The sequence below is a fragment of the Meleagris gallopavo genome, chromosome 2 (genome assembly GCF_905368555.1).
Source record: "Meleagris gallopavo chromosome 2, MGAL_WU_HG_1.1, whole genome shotgun sequence".
In the NCBI taxonomy this organism is placed as follows: Eukaryota; Metazoa; Chordata; class Aves; order Galliformes; family Phasianidae; genus Meleagris; species Meleagris gallopavo.
Genome location: NC_139405.1, coordinates 8612636 through 8630157, shown reverse-complemented (window position 1 = coordinate 8630157; position 17522 = coordinate 8612636). Strand labels below are relative to the sequence as shown.

Here is a 17522-nt window from a genome sequence, read left to right as displayed (position 1 = left end):
CAAATATCCTGGATCCATGAAAACATCTCAGACATAAAACTCACCAAAGATCATGATTGACATTTGTTGTTTCCCCTTCACTCTCAAAGGAAACCAAGGAATTAGAAAAGACATCCATAGAAGAGAAAGGGGGTACATGGTGCCATAGGTCCTTCATAACAAATGTTGCCTGCTTGTATCAGCAGAATGCACTAGCAATTGAGCTGTTTCTCAGAGGGGAACAGATTGCTTTCACTGCAGAGTTGATGCAACTTTTGAGGACCATCCAGCTTTGAGCTGCACTTCTGCTTCCCAGTGCCTTGGCTAAGCACATATGCCCTGCTGGACTAGAGGGTCCGTCTGTGTGCCATTCACAGCACGGTGCGTGGGCACACATATTGAGCCCAAGCAGCTCAGGACCTCTCTGCAACGACTCCTACATCAAGAGGAGCATTTTCATACTCAAAATTTTTTGGTGCTGATGGAGCAGACTCCTGTGCTGCAGACCTTTTGAATAGAAACATATCAGTTCTCAGTTATTACAGGATTTAAGTAACTTCTCATTTCTGCTTTGGCCATGAAATGTTTTCTTTCATTTCTATACCTGTTTGGGAAGAAAGCTTATAGCTGTCCTTCAGCACCTCAAGGCATCAATTCTTCTGCAGAAAGAGAGAGCATATGGGAGCAGATACATAGAAGATAAATAGAGACCATGTCCTTGTAATGATGGTAACTGTTACCGGAGTGGAAAAAGGTTCATTTTGGTGTCCTTATAAAACAAGAAGCCAATAGCTTGTTGGATATTGAAGCACAATGCAGAACACACTCATTCGACCCTCACTAACAAAGAAGACTCTGAGTTAGGTGAGTTGAAGGCAGGTAAAATTTAAACCATCTTGCTGATAACAAATGAAGCAGTGACTGATGGTGCAAGGGGAAGAGAAATAGTTTATCTCGGGTCACTGAACATGACGGTGTACTCAGGATGTCCTCCAGTTTTTAAGTGTGGAAAGAAGACTGTGCAGCTAAAAGCCCTGAAGTTCAGCAGCTCAGAATGTGGCTCACCAACAATACTCTATAGTAATATTAAAAGAAAGAAAAACATACATGTATTTAATGAGAATTTACTGCTGCTTTTAGCAGTCTTCCAGACATAAGCTTTCAGATAAATTTAAGTGCATTTACTGTGCTTGCAGCGTGAAGTGCATTCTGATGGAGCATTTTCTGCAGCTTTAAGCTTTGCCTTGGTTTAAATAATTGAGAAGGTAATAGTGAATGATTAAAATTAGTAGAAAATGGTGTTTACTGAAAACATTAGAACTAGCTTTCTATGGATAGCCTCTGAGCCTTTTGCTTGTCTATAGAAACAACGATCTCATTGCTCTCACCTGCCATCAGTAACACAGGAGTGCTTTATTTATCTGAGCTCTTGCACTGAAATACTTCTTTGTTCTTTCCTTGTTCCAGCCCAAACTGAAAAGGTACTCTTAACTTGGGTGTATGAAAAGTGTGAAAGCTACAGGTCAACATGTGCCAGTTTCCCCTATGGACTAAAAATTACTAGGGGAGAATTAGCCCCAAAAGTTCTACCAAACATTGGTGTCTTGCTTTTTGCCATCCAGAAAACTGGCTAATTCATTCCTGTCATCAGAAATGCCACAATGTCACCTTTGGCTCAAATGTTTTTAAATGTTTTGTTGTTGTTGTTGTTATTGTTTTGGTTTTTGGTTTTTGTTTGTTTGTTTGTTTTTGCTTTTGAGTGCTGTGAGGTACTTGTGAACAAGTATCTCAGAGTAGGTGAAAAGTATCAGAGTAAAAATCTGAGAAAAATCAGAGTGAAAAACTGAGAAATGCTCCTTGAGATGCATCCCAATACACTGCAAGAGGCTTGTTTCTCTAAGATGCACAGTACTTTAGCATATGGTATTGAGCAGCCTGGTGCTCACTATCAGTAGTAGTTCAGTATGAGGCTGATAGGGCAGTGAAGCGGGCATGGGTCTGGTTGTCTGGAGTCTTTAATATCCTCCCCCTTCAGCCTTCTGATATGAAATAGAAAAGTGAGCCTCTATTTTAAAAACAACAATTTTAAAAACAAGCTCTGAATCATCATGGACACAGGAGCTATTTGCTCTCCTGAACCTTGCCTTGATAACTTCTTTCCAAATCTGTGGAAAATATTACTGCTGTTTGATCAGGGAAAAACATTGCTTCCAAAAGAGAATAATATATAAATCTTTTCATTTAATTTTATTGTTCTTTGCTAATATGTGGCAATCTCAGCTCCTGAATTTTAGTTGATAATGCCATACAAAGTCATAGGTGGGAGTCGCACCTGTTTGGACAATCATGTAAGATACTCTGAAGAGCCAAGAGATCAGCCCAGGAGATTTCAAGCAGCCAACCATATCTTGCTTGGCCAAAGGTCAAGCTCACATAGTGCTCTCAATTCTTTGTTATTTATGAGCTTACCCTTATTTTTCCAGATAACATTTTTTAAAAATGGGACCTGATCACGCAGGGCAGCTGCTGTAACAGTGATTCCATAGGGCTGCCAGTCATGGCTGCAGAGGCCAAGACACAAGTATGCCTGAAATGTTACTAGAAAAGTGCTGCCTCTTTCAAGAGGAGCAAGCCTTGACCACGGGCCCATTCTCCATGGTGCCAGATGGTTCCCTCATCCTTGGGTCTTCTCCTGCAGCTTTTAGGACTGTCTGCTAGTGGAGGAGTAGTGGATTCTTGCCAACCGTCATCCCCATACCTTTGGACCCACGCAATACTCCAAATATGTGTTTAAATTGAGTTCTTTTTCAGGCATATAAATTACAGCAGTTTTAATCGGTGTGCTATATATTTTTATTACTGTGAATGAGCTCTGGGGACATTATTTATGAGGAATCAAGTGAGATTTTATGTCAGGAGCCTTAAAAGGTTTCTTATTACTTAATTAATATAAAGCAACTTCACCAAAACCAGTGAAATTATGTAACAGTAAGCAGGATCAGGGCTTTCTTTTGTTTTTACTTAGCACATCTGATTTGGACAATGTTTACTCAATCTAATACTTAACACAAGGCTGAATGTCTGGTACTCCAAGTCCTCAAATATTGCCTTTTTAGTGCTAGACAGCAAACTTAAGATTTGTTAGATACTCAAGCTGAAATTGGAGAAAAAAAAAAGATGCTGAAAAAATGAGAGAGAAAGCCAGCAGACAACCTGAGGAAACAGATTGGCAAACTGGTCTCAGGATACACAATGAGCTGCAGAAATTCAGAATTGAAATGGAAAATTGTTAAAGAAACAATATCTGTGGGCAGACAAATGTCCATCCAAATTATTTTTTCATGTTTTCAATGGGATCCATTTTTGCTACTCTTCAGTACTTGTCTAGAGGGAGGTGATAGGATATTTTATAAGGAGACACTTCTGTTTATTGTCTGGTAGACAGCTGAAGACTGTAGGAACTTCCTATACTTGGACCATCTGTATCTCAGTGGAGTGTGCTGTGTGCCAGCTCACAGACTGAAAGGTAACTGGGGAATAGGAGGGATGGCAGACAAATGAACAGACAAGCTCTTGGGAAGGCAGCTGAATATTTTCACCATGTGACGGGATGTTTAACACAGGGTTCAGCAAGAACAGGGACTCCACGTTGTTGCTGTTAAGCTGAGTGCCTGATTGCTGTGTCAAGGGGTTTGTGTGAACCGTGGACAAGGGATCTTTGCTATGAACACTTGGGGACTGCATTAGTGCCCTCTTTTGCATTTGTATTGCACAGCACTGCAACAAAAGAAAGGAGAGCTATTCACAGGAAAACTCTCTGAAATTTAAAAATAGAGATCAAATGCTTTTTCCAATCTCTTATTCTCATAAATACCAGAAGCAATGTAAAACAGAGGGGTATAAGACAGCTCTTGCTGGTTTTCTTAGGAACTCAACCTGCAGGGCTTTGTAAATCCCAGCTTAGGCCCAGTTTTCTCAATTCAGTGCAAAAATGAGTTGGTGGTGTGCATAGTGCAGCAGTGCAGAGAAGTTCTGGGCAATCTGTCTCCAGACTGGCACCAGGAGATGAGCCCCACTTAGTTGCTCCCTGCACACATCATTTTGAGTCAGAGTAGCTGCATATCCTCTGGGCCTGAGCCTGCAGCACTTTGTAGTGCTGCCTTGAGCAGGATAGTGCTGCCTTGAGCAGGATGGCTGCAGTCGGTTGGCTTAGGGCTGGGGACAGCATGAAGACAGCCTGGGGAACCTCTGCAACACAGACTCTGGTAGTAACTCTTCTTTCTTCCTCTTTGGATATGCCATGTTCATGGAGCACTCTGGCTTTTTGTGCCTCAGGGGAATGCCTGGACCAGTGGAACAGAAGAGAAATTTGCTGGTAGTGCCTTCTCTATCCTGTAGGGTTTTTGTCAAGAAATAACTTGGAAATTAAACTTGGATTTATTTCAGCCCCTTCACTTTTCTCTACTCCTTCCCTTCTTCCTGTCCCACAGCAAAGCAATAGCCATGTACCTCAATGGAGAAAGTGCTGCCACAGGAGCTGGGTATTAATCTTGTTGCTGAAATGAAGAATGGAAAAGTTCTTCAAAACTTTCCCTCTATCTATGGAATGAAAGATGTGACTGCTTTGTTTTCCACTGCGTATTTGTCTTACAGTGAATTTCTAATACTTTTTTTTTCCTTCCTTTCTTTCTTTCTTTTTTGGGTCAGTTAATATGTTGTACATTATTAAGACCAGCTATGTGTCAGTCTCAGGCAATAATAGTTCCTTCTTGCCCTTGGGACACTTTGTCGAGTGGCTGACAAAAAAATGGTCTTCATGAAAATCTCTTCAACTGGCCATGAAAATGCAAACATAGTCCAATTTTTTGCAGCTTTCTTTGAAAGATAAAGCTGTCAGTTCTCCAAGAAGACTTGAATATCCATTTTTACCCTTATCCTAGCACTACTGCTGTACTCTACATAAAATTAGAAGCAGTTCCACAAGCAGTCAGAGGGCAAGAATTATTTCATGGATTCAAAACCAGAAGCAAGCTACTTGTTTTAGTATACGGTGCTATTTCCTAAAAACTAAAAGATAGGATTTTTGCTGCATCAAGTCACTGCAATGTCTTTCTTCAATATCTAACTGTCATTACAATGAAATAGGCATTATTGAAAAAACTATGACTATGTAAAATTTGCACTCACTTCATTTAAAAGAACAATTCAAGGAAGATAATTTTTTGACATGATTTACCAAAAATAGTGTTATTCCAAGAGGAAGACTAAAACAAAAGCAGCAGAATATGGAGAATTAGTCTGACTTTTTAAAAAATTCAGTATGTTTAGGCTACAGCCAGCATTTCTAGAGATGGCATGTCCTGACACAGCAGCAAAAGCTGGAGCAGGGAGAAAAACTGCCAGCAGCAGTGCTTTGCAGAGGCGGACCACTGGCTGATGAGCAGTCATGGGATCAAGGAGGTACTTGGGACAGGAAAAGGTATGGAAGTGGAGGAAAGGTGTTAACTTCAAAACTAGGATGAGAACAAAAGGTGTAATATACTGCTTAAAACCATTAGGTGACTGGTAAAAGACGCTACTTTGCTGCCAAGTGAGTTGTGGATGAGATATGCAGATTATTCATTAGATGCATCATAGAGGGAAGGAACATAATGGATTAGAAATGCAACTTGCATCATAAAGCTTTCACTAAGCAAGGAAAGAGTAATGCTTCTGTTTTTATTTTGCTGTCTTATATGCCAGATATAAAGGGGTCTTCAATCCTATGCATCTGCTTCTGCATCACTGCTGACTGGGCATAGAGCAGCTTGATAACTCTGAGGTTTAGAGAAAACGCAGGCTTTATTTCCATAGGAATTCTCAAAATAAGCACAGATAAAATGTGCTACTGTTGTTTAGCCTTCTAGAAGAGCTGTGTTTTACCTTCTACTCTTTGTATCTAACCTAGGTTACCTAGATCAGCACAGTCATGAAACAGTGCTCCAAAAGGAGTCTTACTCCAGAAATGCATGTATGCTGTGCACCCCAACTCCTCCGAGTCACGCATTTACATCATCCCACTCCTTTTGGCACATCTCTCAGCTGTGCATTGGGAGAAGCGCTGCTGCAACCTCTTGCGGCAGCTGCTGGTCCAGCATTGCTGATAGCAACGACTGCTGAGGTGAGGGAAAAAGAGGGTGGAGTTCCTGTATCAATAAGCAAATGGTAAAGTCTGACATAGGAATGCCATGCACTTTGATTCTGTTTCATATTTATGACTCTGACAGTTCCTTAACTGCCTGCGGAAGTAGCTTTAAAAATAAATCCCTGTGCATTTTAGTTACCAGAACACCAAGCTCTGCTATTTTTACAACATTCAGAACGAGGTAGCTGGTGAGGAATGTAATAAATAGGCTCAAATCCTTCCTGTAAGCAAAATTTAAAACTCAGAAAAGCAATTTTACCCTCAAAGCTCAGGGCAGCCAAAAGCATTCTACATTCAGATCTCCTTGACAGGCAATATTACAGTGCAGTGCCCTGCACTGTTCTGAGTCAGGCTGTTGAATTATGAGATTCACATACACTGGGTGAGACAGCGAGGTTGATTTGCTAACCACTCTCTTTCCTTTTTATTTTCTCCTTCCTCCTTTCTTGTTTTTCTTAACTCTCTCTCTTCAGTGGCTTACCAGTATATTTATCTCAATTTCCAAATTGAATTTAACAAAGAGAAGGACATTTAACAATTTAACTAAGAGAAGGGTGGTGAGACACTGGAACAGGTTGCCCAGTGAGGCTGTGGATGCCCCCTCTCTGGAAGCATTCAAGGCCAGGCTGGATGGGGCTGTGAGCAGCCTGGTCTAGAGGGAGCTGTGCCTGCCTATAGCAGGGGCTTGGAACTACATCATCTTAAAGGTCCCTTCTAACACAAACCATTCTATGATTCTATTATATGATTTAAAATACCCAACTGATATGTAAAGGTTGCGATACACGAATAAAGCACCAAAAAGTAAATTACATATATATATACAAAAAGTTATTCTGGTTCATAAACCATAGAGAGTAATGTTTTCATACATTCTAAGCAATTTAAAGGCTAGAAATGTATTTTAATTTCTTTTGACAAAAAGTAGTATGTGTTTGCTCATTGTTCCTTTCACATTGTCTTTCTCTTATTCAAGAATTCGAGCAGATAACTTTAAATAAGGCAGAAAATGTTTTTGGCAGTTCCTAACTGTATTCTGCTGCATCTGCACTATATGGCTAAGTGAATTTCTTAGACTTGCTTTAAGCTTGCTTTAGTGGGGAGAATGGTAGTCTGAATTTACCCCCTAACAGAGGAGGGTGCTTAATCAATCAGCAGTGAGTACTTCTGCTTAATGGAGACGCATTTGTTCCAGTTTAATTGGGCAACAAGCAGGCATCAGCATGTGATTCCAAGTGAGCTGCCAGACCAGAGCTCCTCTGCACAATTCTGACTGTGAGGTGGCAGAAGTCATGAAGTGAGGACAATGTCACCTGCACCTTGCTTGTCTCTTTTTTCTGAAGAAATCTCGGGAGGGCTGTCCCTCACTGCTTATCCAGAGGACCCATCTAAAGCCCAAGCACTATTGCAAATTGCAGCATGAGGGCTAGGAGGAGTGTGACAGTCTCTGTAGACTTCACTCCTTCATGAAGTCTCTGCAATGGTGACTATGTCATTGTCTACAGAAGGATTATATGCAATTTCAGCTGTGAACAGTAAATGCGAACAAAAAATAATAAATATAGTAATCTATTAAAAAATAATCAGCCATTGCTATTGCCTGCAGTGGAACCCAGCATGCTCAGCTGAAAGCAGAGTAAGTGTCAGTTTTAGTTCCCACCTCCATCTCTCATACTCACCACATAGCACAGAAACACAGCAGATTTTAATACGAAAAATGGTGGACACTCTTTCTTTTGTGATGGAAAAAACATGAAGCTCACAGGATTCAAAATACCCCAAGCAGCCCCATCATTGTTATGCATCTGAGACTGCTGTATTTTTCATTCTGATCACTGGACTCTGTCTTTTAATCTCCGGCTTTTCTCTCTTTACCGTTCAACAGCAATTTGAAATAAGATGGATGCATCTATAAGTGACAGCATCAATTTCCTTTGTGCTGATACGCAAAACCAACCTTTCTTTTTAGCAGTAAGAAAACAAGTCTGCCATTTGCATGTTATTGGCCTGTCTTTTATGAAACGTTTCACCATTCATAGCTCTGGCAATCTGCTATAAATACAACCATGCAGCAGTACATTTTACAAGCAGCTTGTCAAGACAGAAATAAAAAACCCCTAGTGTTAGAGAGAAAAATAATTTGGCACTGAGTAACCATTTATATTCCTGCAAACCAACAATGAAATGGTGTGGAAGGGCCACAAGCTGCCCTGTGTGCCCTCTATCAACACAGAATCATGTAAATACAGGTCATCTCGAGCTGGAAGGAGCCCATAAAGATCACTGAGTCCAGTTCCTGGCTCCGCACAGCACCACCCAAATCCAATCCCTTATCTAAAACTGATTTTAAGAATGATATTATCTCTTTATCATCATATCACTCACATCATGGATATACTTTTGCTCTTGGGCTCTTATATCCACACATTACCCTAATTTCTTCTCATCTTCAATTCTCTTCTTTCTTTCCTTCCAGTAATTTTGGCATCCCCTTTATCTTCTTCATGCTAGTTGCTGAAAATCTCTGGCTCTCTCCCTCTCTTTCTCTCCATCCCTCATTAATGTGCATTTGTACACCATGGCATAGGAATGTCTCTTATTATCTGTATCTGTATATTAAGTAGGAAGAGTATTATTTAGCAGATCTCAGATTGTGAGAAAATAATTCTATGTATGACACTATTTGTGAGTTTATGTACAATATTGGTAATCTCTGTGCAAAAAGATCAGTTTTGAATGTCTTGTTGAAGAGAAAGGCTGCTTCCTAACACGTGATTTTCCAAGTTCTGCTGTCATTTGGCATACTAGCAGTAGCATAATAAAAAAAAAAGCTGTACAGATAAGAGCAGCCAAATGCTCCATGGTAAGGAAGAGCTTCTAAGAAGAGACAAACAAGGACACTGCTCCTCAGCATTGGGAGAAGGCCGGCATAAAATGAGATAAATGGCCGTGAATAGGGGAATGTTTATTTGTTAGTCCTGCTACAGCACTGTGATGAGGCACCCTGTAAAATTACTGGGTAGCGGGTTTAAAATGAAATTAATGGTTACTTCATATTGTTTGTAATTTGGCTGCAGAACTCATTGTCACCAGCTGCTGGAGGTCAATCATTTAAATTGCTTCCAGAGGAAATCAACTCAATTAGGGAAGGAAGGTTTGCCAGGGCCCATTAACACACTCAGGTGTTTAAACACAGAAGTGCTCAAGAGTCATAGAGCTGGTGTCTTGGTGGAAATATTGCTGTACAGAGTCACAGAATCATTAAGGTTGGAAAAGACCACTAAATCATAACGTCCAACTGCCAGCCCATCCCCACCACGCCCGGTGACCACATCCCTCAGTGCCACATCTCCATGTTTCTTGAACATCTCCAGGGACAGTGACTCCACCACCTCCCTGGACAGCCTGTGCCACTGTCTCACCACTCCTTCTGAGAAGAAATGTTTCCTAATACCCACCCTGAACCTCCCCTGGCATAACTTAAGGCCATTACCGCTTGTCCTAGTTCTTATACCCTTCTCTATTGCACTTGTCACCAACTGCTGTCAGAGGGACCCTTAGCCTGAATGAGCTGTAGCAATTACTGTATGCAGAGTGCTCAGCTGGAGTTGACATGAAGTACTACATGTCCCTGCACAGTCAGTCAGTCAACAGGACATGCACAGAGCATGATTTTCAGAAAAGCAAGTTGTCTTGGTGGGAATTTCCTCAGTAAATCCTTTCACAAATAGTAGTTAAACCTTACATAATTAACAGAATACCGTAGAATAAATGTTCAATGGAAAAGAGTTAATTTCTTAGCTTTTTACTGCTGTGAGACATTCTTAAGTAACTGGAAGTGATTGGTGCCTGAAAATAACTGATGTCAAATGTTGTCATCATTAGTCCTTGGAGGGACATGGTATGAACTAATGCCAGCTACATTGTTCAACATTGTTGAACTTCCCATCCACCAGTATTTCTAGGCTTGTAACATCCTGGGATCTTTTCTGGATGTGAGTTTTTAGACATAAAAATACAGACTGTTCCAAACCAGCGTGCTTTTCTCTCTAGCTGGTAGGACTATTTATCATAACTTGGCAATGACTATGATCGTTTTAAGAACAGGAATCTACAGCCAGTAAAGTTTCAGATAAATGTGAAAAACATCTCCGCTCAAAATTACTTCAGTAGAGCCCTCTTGCCGCTGTTGAATGTGGTGCTGAGCTTCCAAAAGAGCAATGCCCATAATTTGTACCTGGATTTAACTCTCACTGTCACACAGCAGAACTGGCTCTCAGGTATTTGCTTTAGACATGGACCCAGTGCTAAGTATGTGCTAATGAATCAACAACATCAAAACATACTGTTTTAGAAAGACAGTCCTGTAATGAAACACTAAAACAGAGCAGGGCAACATGCTCAGCATGACTGTATTGTATAGTTAAATGAAAACAGTTTTCCTATTCAAAGGCAATGTCCCTCAGAAAAAAATCATGCCTTGTAGTAGATCCCATATGTAAAACTCTTCTGGTTAATGGAGGGACTTCCAGTGTATGAGTAAAGAATTTCAAGCACCGTCATTAAAATGAGTAGACCTTCTTTGATATGAGCTGGAAAATGCCAATACAATCAGTGCTCTTCAAAGTGAAGACTGAGACAATAAAGCCTGAATTTTTATTCTACCAGAAGCTTTGTTAGAGGTAACACCTCTGGCCATTGATACTAGGTGTACCGAAACTAGTGATGACATCCTTTAAGGTAGCTGTTGTAAACACAATCACTAGATACGAATGCATATTTTCCAACAACATTATTCATTAGAACAAGGTCAAATCAGAAAACACTAACAGTGCTTTCTGTTTAACAGTGGAACATTTATAACACGTCACTGATGCGCAGCAGTTACCCCAGTGTGGCAGCACTGTCACAAAGAACGTGGCGGTAGTGCCAATGTCCAAATTAGACTTTGAAGACTGTTACATTTTTCCTCCCTTTCACTTCCTCCTTTTTTCTAAGTCTGGCACTTGCTTTCGCACCCAAAAAAGGAATATGGTGGACTGCTTGTTTTTGTCCCTGCCTGCAGTCCAATTGTTCCCTTCCCCAGCCCAGGCAGCCCCTTCCAGTACTTGCAGAACACATAGGAAGGAAATGTCTCCTGTTTCTGTATGGAAGAGCAGTATCATTTTAAAAGAAAACTATAACAAATGTACAACTCTGGATGGGAGTACTCCCTAGCATTTCTTCAAAACCCTAAGAGAAAGTATGAGAAGATATTTGATGAGCTGTAAAGAAACACAGAGAGAGAAGCAACAGGAATGCTTTTGTCATCACAGCAAATTTGTTGGTAAAAGTAAAGTGTTTATATGAGGTGACTGTACCAGCAGTAAAATAAAGGTGGAACTGACCAACTGAAATAAAATATTCTGAACAAAAGTGTGCTAATATTATATTAAATATCACATGACAATTCTTCTGGGCCTCTATAGTAATGGTAGACAAAGGTCTAAAGCTTGTTATTGACTAAAAGAAACCTGTTCTGAAAACAGCAAAATATTTTATCATCAGTCATTTAAAATATCTTCTTGACTACAGAGACCCCCTAGGGTCAGACATTCCATTCTGTTGGACGGTTGTTCATCTCCTTGGTTCAGCTCATGTGTATAAAATCAACTACCAGGTAGAACATTGACCCTTATGTGTACACCTGACTGATGCACCTCTGAGTAGTAAAAGATCAATTCATTTTTCACCAGACACCAACTACCAAAGATTAAATCAGAGGAAGAAACTTTATCTTCTTCTGGTAAGCAAACAACCAAACAAATATTTACTGCTGGGCAAAATAATAAAGAATCCAAAACCTGCTGCTGAGCAGAATAAGACATACCTGGATCTCTGTACAGGCTGAAGGTAGACACAGGGTCTTGAGGCTGTCAGCGATGAGCAACACAATGGGTTACACCCAAACTTTTTGCATCTGATCCCATTTTACTTCTTTGGACTTCTCTGTTGTACAGCTGAAGAAAAGAGAATCACTTCAATGTTTCAATTTATTCCATGAATTACATGCATTTTGTTTAGTACATAAATGAATCATCTTTATTTTTTTTCATGGCATTACTGACACTGATGGACTAGTACATCATTCCTCAGGAAATCATTCCTATTTTCGTAGAAGATTAAGACAAGGAACTTATTTTTCTGAAACTATGACTGCTCCCTGTGCAAAATTGTTTTTCAGTATTATTTAATTCCCTGTCTTTTAAGAGAGTTTGCCACTGCACATCTCTTGTATTAAAAATAAAAAATGGAAAACAGCTTTCAGAATCCCCATTGCACTAGTAGGCAAAGAAACAGGCAGGTAAGTGATGTTCCTCTTCAGAAATGGAGAACTGCCTCCTTGTAGACATAACAAGAGAGATTGGAATGAGGACTACAATTTTTAATTGCTCTTTTTTGTAAAGCAGACTTTGATGTATGTTCAGCCTGTGTCACTGTTGCAAGATTTTTGTGTTGATGTGGAAAGTTTTAAGTGCTAAGAGAAAAGCAAGAACATTGGGTTTGCAAAGGCACTTGTTTGGTTTTTCTATTAGCTTTGAAGACACGTGTTCACATTTCTTCTTAATTACATAAAACCTACCCATGTGATAATTTTAATTTTCCATTGTTAGCTGAGATGTCAATTAATTATTTCATGCCTGGATTAATGTTCTCCTCCCTTCTTTTTATCAGCCCACTTTGCTTTAAACTACAAATGTTTCATATGGTAAGGGACTAAAATAATCCTTGAGTGTGAAGATCCTTAATGATTCGGTTGCGTGGCATGAAACGGAAAAAGCAGAACATTTTCTTGAGAAAATATTTTTCACAGAAAAAAAAAAAAAAAAGTGATATGACGAAACCCAGGCACTTGGGGAAAAGCATTCCTTGCAGCTGAAGCTTTCAGCAGAGTGTGAAAACATTCTTCTCCTTGGGTAGCCCAACTCTCCTGCTCAAGTGCAGAAAGGTTTGCAGTTGCCCTGGTTTCCTGCAAAGTGCCTGTCTAAGCCAGTTGTTTACTTAAAGCAACCCTCTTGACTTAGAGGTCATGGCTGTCATCCTAAAATGCATAGTACTTGCTGCTTGTATTATACGTGCGTCGCTCTGAAACTAATGCCTCCTATTTATTTCTCTGGAAACTACAACAGATACAAAGAACAATGACTCTGCTGCCATCTGTCACATGGTAACAGCATATAATGGAATACTGGTGGGAAGATTCAGCCTCTGCTGCCATCTCAGCAACATCCGCCTCTGATGTGTTGGCCCATGACAATGAAACAGGAGGCATTACTTTTGGAGAAATTCTCATAGATCTTTACTCCATCTTAAAAAGTATTTCTTTTTTAAAATTATTTTTAAATTCTGCTGCTCTGTTATACATTAGTCTGCATTATACGTGCAGAAATGAGCTAATAAGCAATATGTCTCTGTTAGCCGGGGACATTACTCTCGGTTTGTGTCAGCCTCAGCAGAACTGGTTGTATGAGCATGTCAGCAAGCTGGCAACAAAACTGCATTGTGCTTAGCCTCAGAATTAAATTTCTCTTCTGAAGGATTTAAAAAAAAAAAAAAAAAAAGCCAAGAAATACAGATATTTAAAAATTTCCCCAAATATCTGGGAGATAATCAGGTAAGAGAAGTGTGTAACTGTCAGAGTACGTCAACAGGAAAAGCGACTTTGCAAGCAACTTCAGAAATACTTATAGGAATTTAAATAAGGAAAGTATTCACTTAATTAATGACTGCTATATTACAAAGCATTTCAGCATAGTTCTACCTTCAAACTAGTCAATAATCTCATGAAACTAAAGCTGTGATTAAATAATGTAATTTAACCTTATTCATTACTTTGCTGTTCATTACTTTTTTCTACTTTCACTAGATGTGATGTGTCACGTTGAACCAAACACTCCATTGCATTACAGTGATTTTTGTTCTTCACAATCTTTCTGAAATAAAATAGATGTAATGGTGGAGAAGGAAGTCAAGCACATGGTTGGATTAGATCTTTTTTTCTTCTTCCACATCAGTACTGCAATTAGACCTGGCATTCTCCTTCTCAGACAGTGAATGTTGTACCAACTGCCCACTGACCAAACTGCTTAATATCAACTGCTCACCTTATCTTAATCGGGTGGTTTTTTCAATGAACCTAGTGCTCAGCTTTCCCACATTTTACAAAATTTTCTTAATACATTTTATTAATTTACAAAGTAGGATTTCCCAAAGACTGAATTCCCCTATGCTCACATATTTGTCACAAATATGTGTATGAATGAATGAAAATCTTTTTTTTTCCCCATAGTGCAGGTGTATATGCACACTGTAACCTAGTCATTCAGTAATGTGTTTTCTTTCTATGTGGGTTTGTTCTGTGTGAACATGTACAGCCCTTCATCTTGATACCTCGTATAGAATCTTCAAAATGAAAGGAATGTGAAGAAAACTGGCATGAACAAAGTACAAACTGTGGGCAATATTGATGGTAGGTGGACAGTTGGACTTGATGATCTTAAAATTCCAGACAATTGTCCCAGAACAAATACTCCAGAAATCCCTTCAACAGACCTTTCTAACATCATCCACAAGCACAAGCATGCTGGCTGCCTCACAAGATGAATTCTTCATTTTCAATGTATTTGTGAAAGACAAGCTGTTCAGCAAAGCAGTAAAATATTTTTTTTCTGTGCAAACATTTGCTGCTGGAATTGAAACAAAAAATTCCTTGGGTTCCACTGCACTGAGAGACTTAATATCCTGTCACAGTTTCTCTTGTATTTAAAAATCAATGACTTACATTTGCAGTCAGTCATGCATCAGGGCAGGCTTGCCTGCAATTAATTCTTTGTAGCCTCTACCAGTTCTGGTTCCTTGTCCTTGTTTCTGATGATGATATGATTTTCTGGGTCTGAGACTTCAGGTAATTAAGAATGAGGTGGTTCTTAAGCTTTAATAGTTGATTTATTTACTCCTACTAAACATTTCTTGCAGATAATTGCTACTTTTCTCTGATATCTATATAAATACATACCACTACATCTCTATATACAGAGATGTATTTATATGGACACTGTTAATTAAGTGTTGTGAAATGAGATGGCCTTCACAAAGCTATCTGATTGCCGGGACTCAGCCCCTTAGGCTGAAATAAATCCAGGCTGAGGGAAAAGGTACAGACTTCAGCTTTGGTAGTGTTGTCCCTTCAGCTGTTCTTTGGTCTGGCCAGTGCTGGCTTCAAAGTAGCAGAAGGAAATGACATTCTCTTAGGTGAGAGAATAAGTAATTTGGTCAAGCAATGAAAACACTGAGTGTTGAGGCAAAGTAAATGCTGTGTCTTGTCTTGAATGGAGTCCAGTCATGCTGTGAAAATTGTTTCCAAACTACCTTAATTTAGATCAGTTGTAGCCCACTGAGTTGGATTTCCCACTACCTTTTCCTATGTGGCTGAGATGTTGGTGGGTTGTGGCAGCAGCTCAGCACCAATCAGCTGATGGCTCACATCCCAGGGGGATGGGGAGAAAATTAGGAAAAAAAAAAGGTAAAAATAATGAGGACTGTAAAAGAACGTACAAAACAAGTGTGCACACACACATCCTGGCCAGCTCCCTGGTATTGTTGCTCAGCACAGAGTTGTTTGGGTTGGAGGAGACCTCAGTGATCATCTAGTTCCAACTCCTTGCTGAAAGCAGGGTTGCCAGCAGCTAGATCAAGCACTAGGTCAGGTTGCCCAGAGCCCCCTATGACCTGGCCAGCATAACACCATGTAGTACAAGATAGCCCATGGCCAGTCTAGGTCAGCTGTTCTGGTGCTGGCCCCTCCCAGCTGCCTGCATATCCTTACTCTAATCAAGAAGATATGTCAGTATGTGCTTAAATTAAGTAATGCAAATCATAGATATACAGTTGAAGTTTCTTTAGCTACCTCCCTTAAAGGGTTCCTTAGCAGCTTTGTGGCAAACCAGTGGTCAGTAACAGTGTGGGGGAAGCAACGATCCCTTTGTAAAACATTGTTTTTCTCATGTTGTACTACAGGATTTAAGATGATGGATTATAGAAAATAACTTTAAAAAGAAAATCTGTGGACAGTATGCTGCCAAGAGTAAAAAAAATTACGTACTGAGTAAAAACACATAAAAGCATTATGTTGGAAAGCCCGTGGCTGATGAAGAGTGGATGCCAATTCAGAGATGTGTCTGCACCTGCCTTACTCACAATGAAGCAGGCTGGTCTGCAATGAAATAAACCCATCTCTGCGGAATCAACCTTGAGGCTGCCTACGTTAGCTGGAATTACATGAGGGCTGCTCTGAAAGTAACATCTCCTGTTTTATGCTATTGGCCCATGAAGTCAGGGGTGGATATTGGTGGGATGGCAGCAGAGGCTGAACCTTCTCACCAATATCTCATGATATTTGTTGCTGCGTGACAGATGGCAGCAGAAGGGCAGTCTGACATAACGGTGCATGCTGTAGAAGTGTATATGGAGCAAAGGGCTGTCTTTGAATTCCTGTGTGGAAACAATGGACCCAAGTGCTGTATTTATCCTTTTTTCTTGCTTCCAAAACCAGCAACCAATTTTGCTAATAACTTTAAAGAAGTCAGATATGCTGAAAAGCTACTTTTGACAGCTTTACAAATTTAACAGTTTGTTCACTGAATAGGGGTGGGAACACAAAACAGAGAAAGTTGGTCACATCACTGGCTATTTTACAAGCTATTTTTGTCATTTCTTTGGTAACATTTTGAAAACTATCTCCAAATGATCTGAAACATCCCTGTTACCTACGTGAAGAGTTCAAAGCATTCTGAAACTTACCTGCCAACAAGCCTTAAAAATAAGAAAAACATTTCTGAAAGATAAAATTTTCCTAGTCTGCACTTAAAATGCCTAAAGAATAACTGCAGGGCACCTTGGTGAGCAGTTCCATCCTAATCTGCATTGCTGTTTAGCTTTTAGGATCTCATGAATGCTTGATAGAAGTTCTGATTCTCTTCCTCGACTTGTAGTGCAGTTTCATGGTTCTGCATTTTTGGGAGTTCTCTGCAGCACTTAAGAGCTATTGATATCAGCAATGTATGTTTAAACTTAGTAGTCACGTGCCTCCAGTTGCTCTAAAATTATGCAAGTTTCCTCCCACCACACAGTACTTCTTGAAATGAGTTTTCTGAAGGATGCACTTTCTGTAATGATTTGCTGTCTGCCCTGGTTCTGCTTGAGTCTGATTTCTCCTGGGGAGAATGGGCAGCTGCCCTGTCAGTGGATATGGAATAGCACAGGTCACTTCATTTTGCTGTTTTCTTTCCTTTCTAGCAATACATCAGGATTGAAAATTTTT

General features: G+C 39.9%; 1 long non-coding RNA gene across 2 annotated transcripts in view; it reads right to left on the bottom strand.

Moving 5' to 3' along the window:
* Nucleotides 1–17522, bottom strand: part of LOC116216280 (uncharacterized) — a 41306-nt gene that overhangs the window by 11122 nt on the left and 12662 nt on the right. For both annotated transcript variants that reach the window (XR_004158738.2, XR_014881845.1), the window contains one exon: nucleotides 12033–12162. This is a non-coding gene — a long non-coding RNA (uncharacterized LOC116216280). The remainder of the gene's footprint in view (nucleotides 1–12032; nucleotides 12163–17522) is intronic.